The sequence below is a fragment of the Puma concolor genome, chromosome C1 (assembly GCF_028749965.1).
Source record: "Puma concolor isolate L17-30 chromosome C1, mPumCon1.1.hap2, whole genome shotgun sequence".
Classification (NCBI taxonomy): domain Eukaryota; kingdom Metazoa; phylum Chordata; class Mammalia; order Carnivora; family Felidae; genus Puma; species Puma concolor.
Window position 1 is genome coordinate 43,314,799 of NC_141674.1, and position 3,502 is coordinate 43,318,300.

A 3,502-nucleotide genomic window follows, 5' to 3' on the forward strand; every position below is an offset into this window, starting at 1 on the left:
TTTTCCAACGTTTATTTATTTTTGGGACAGAGAGAGACAGAGCATGAACGGGGGAGGGGCAGAGAGAGAGGGAGACACAGAATCGGAAACAGGCTCCAGGCTCTGAGCCATCAGCCCAGAGCCTGACGCGGGGCTCGAACTCACAAGCTGCAAGGTCATGACCTGAGCCGAAGTCGGATGCTTAACCGACTGAGCCACTCAGGTGCCCCAACTTTGCAGTCTTTAATACAAGTTAAGGCAACCGTGTAACATTCAGGCAAATTATAGCAAATATCACATCGAAGTTTATTTCTTGCTCATATTCTACAAACATCTCTAATTCACAGAATTTCACTAATTTTATAATTTCCTCAGGCAGAGATGTGAAGGCCACAGAAAACTGCAAATGTGCCTTATAACTTCAGTAAATTTTATGAAGCTCAACCATTGTAAAGATCATGGAAACATGTACCAAATTAAATGAATGGCATTTGCGACATTAAAAGTGAGATCTTCCTTCCAAAGTCACCAAAACCATTCTTTAATATTCAACAAAAAACTGGAATTGCAGGGTTTCATGTGTGTTTTTAAATGTCAGGGTGGTATGATCCTCTTTGGATGTGGGGCTGTTGAAAGCTGAGTTGTACAAAAGAAATTTTTAGAGAACAGAGCCTTTGCTTTACATATTTATTCTCAGAGCCTGCCCTTCATCTCATTTTGGTTTTCCACATTGATCCAATTGTAGCACTTCCTGGAGAGAGCTATGTTCTAATCAGCAACATCAGGAAGAGAATTGGACAAAGCAAAATGAGAAAATGCAGATCTTCTCATGTCATGTCTCTTTGAAAACAGAGAATACATTCTAAGGTATCAGGCAATACAAGTCACAATTTGACTTTTAATAATTTTTACCTGTAATGGACATGAACAAGAAACATGGTATGAGTCCGTCATCTATTCAATAGGTACACGACTTCTACTGAGGTGAATGCCTTTTAGTAGAATTTTACTTTGTTCCCTGTCCCATACAGTTGTGCTGACCTTAAAACCTCATTAGTAGGCTATTCAGGAAATCTCCACCGAACGGTGGATCAAGGTAGAAACAAACTAGAGACCCTGAATTACCTAACATGACTTCCCGTTAAGGGTTTTCTCCTTACAGTGGCTCAAAAGCCACCGAGCTAAAGCAGCCATGCCGACTCCCCAAAGACAAGGGTCCGGACCCCTACATGAAACGGCTGCAATCCTCTTGGATCGCCGAAAGAGAAGCAATCAATCCTTTAAAGAGAACTGGGACTACATATCGTCACCTCTCCCAAACCAGAAAACCCAACATTTTACACGCTAGCACTGCCTGGACGCACCCCACCCCCACCCCCCTCCCACGGGATGGCCTTCCGGGCGGACGGTGGCCACAGGGGCTGACACACCCACGCCTACTTCTGCTCCTTCGGGGATTTGGGCGCTTGGGCGACCGGGGGGCGAGGCAGCTTGAAATAGACCTTGACCGAGTCATAGATGAACCACTGCAGCGCAGTCAGGGTGCCGATCATGATGATGCGGGCGAACAGGCCCTTCCACACGCCCGCGAACCCCAGTCTCTGGAGAACTCCCAAGGCCGAGCTGCCCTTCTCCTTGTTCAAAACGGACACGACCGAATCGGCCGGGTGGGACACGACGGCGCAGAAGACGCCGGCGATGTAGCCGGCCACGAAGGTCACGGCCAGCTGCTCGGCCTTGGTGCACTGGCTCTGGGGCTTGGGGGACGACGTGCTCGTAGAGCGCCTCCACCGTGTGCTCGAAGCAGGCGAACTTCATCATGGTGTAGGGGATCTGGCGCAGCCACAGCGGCGCCACGCCCTTGTAGAAGGCCCGCGGGCCCTCCTCGCGGTACATGCGGCGCGGCGGCGCGCAGCGTGCCCGCGAAGCCGGGCTGCATCTGGATGCGCACCTTCACCGCCTCCATGGGCGCCAGCGCCACCTCGGCGAAGAACTCGGCGCCGGCCGACGCGGCCAGGTACAGGCCGGTTCTCCACCGGTACGCCTTCTCCGGGCCCAGGAGCTCGGCGTAGCGCATCTTGAAGACCTCGTAGAGGCCGAACTTAAACAGGCCCTGCAGGGAGTAGCCCAGGAAGGTCGGCGCCCAGCCTCGGGCCAGGCCGCGCAGCCCGTCGTCCCGCACCGTCACGCCGAAGCCGCTGACGATGCCCTTGTACTTGGCGGGGTCCACCTGCATGCGGCACTTGACCAGGTCCAGGGGCACGACGGCCTTGTGAGTCAGCCCACAGCTCAGCATGCCGCCCAGGCCGCACAGCAGCAGGTATCTCGCGGAGCCGTACTCGTAGCTCTGCTCCTTCGCGGCCGCCGCCGCCCAGAACCTGCCCTTGAGCGGGCCCAAGCTTCTGGCCTGCGTGGCCCGGCAACCACCAGCGTCACGCATGACCGCGCTCCGTCCAGCCCCACACCTCCCTCGGCCGGAGCCCGTTCCTCTCGGGGGCCCAAGGGCAGGTGCACATGCTTCGTGAGCTTCCCGCGCGTGACCCCAACCGTCGGTGTCCGTAGGCTTTCTGCCCGCCCTCGGCACGCACCTGAGCAGCCCCTACAGGTCGGGTTAGCTGGGGGCCTGAGGCCGGCTCCCAGAGGTTTAGGGGGAGCATCACCCTGTCCCTCACCGCCAGGACCGCCCTCCGCCCCTCCCTCACACCTTCAGCCCAATGGGCTTCTGGTAGCGGCAGGAGCCCATCCCCTCAGCCCTCCCTAGCCAATGGGCAGTGGTCCCTAGATCTCACCTTGAGCGGTAGGTAAGGCTCAGCGTGCCCAGGTGGCTTCTGCCCAGCTCAGCTGCCTAGTCCTCTACAAAGACGCTAATAAAGTAAATCAATAGATACAAACATGAGTACACACAGGAATAGGCGAGCAAATAGATAAGGAGTTGGGCTAGGGGGCGAAGAGTCGCCATGCACCGTTGCTTTCCTGAGAGGCCTTTCTGGAGGTCTCACCTAATTGTGCCCACTTAGGGCAATAGTCCTCTCCATGGCAACAGAGTGTTCTATGGAAGGAATGGGCAGAGAGAACCAGGAACATGGTGTTGGAGGCCAGCCAGTCCCGCGGCTTCTAGCGTACCATTCTCATCTGGCAGATAGGGATGCCGTCTCCCCCCAAGCACTCACACTCCACTCCTGTTTCCCTCCAAAAATTGCAGTGAGGGCTTAGGAAGCATGGAGGTACTCGCTGAGTTGGGGGGTGGGGATTCTGTTGACTATTTTCATTCATTAGGTATTTTTTCATTGACTACTGAATCCCTGGTATAATTCTGGAGATCACAAAAGTGAGGCAGAAACCCTCACTTCCCCTAGGGGGACTGCAGTCTCATTGGCTTGGAAAGTGAGAATTGAGTGACTCCACGTGTAAATCACTAGCATTCACTCATTCATTCACCCACTGTGTGCTGGGCCTTGTGCAGGGTTAGGGATTTAAGAAAGAGCTAGACTGGGGCACCTGGGTGGCACAGCCAGTTGAGCAT

At 54.4% G+C, this 3,502-nt stretch overlaps 1 pseudogene across 1 annotated transcript; it reads right to left on the reverse strand.

The window, feature by feature from the left end:
* Nucleotides 1-209: 209 nt before the first annotated feature.
* Nucleotides 210-2,952, reverse strand: LOC147578021 (solute carrier family 25 member 3 pseudogene; annotated as a pseudogene). Its single transcript, XR_015254704.1, has 2 exons — nucleotides 2,769-2,952; nucleotides 210-2,567 (listed from the first exon to the last, which is right to left on the reverse strand). The product of XR_015254704.1 is annotated as a solute carrier family 25 member 3 pseudogene (transcript).
* Nucleotides 2,953-3,502: the final 550 nt, after the last annotated feature.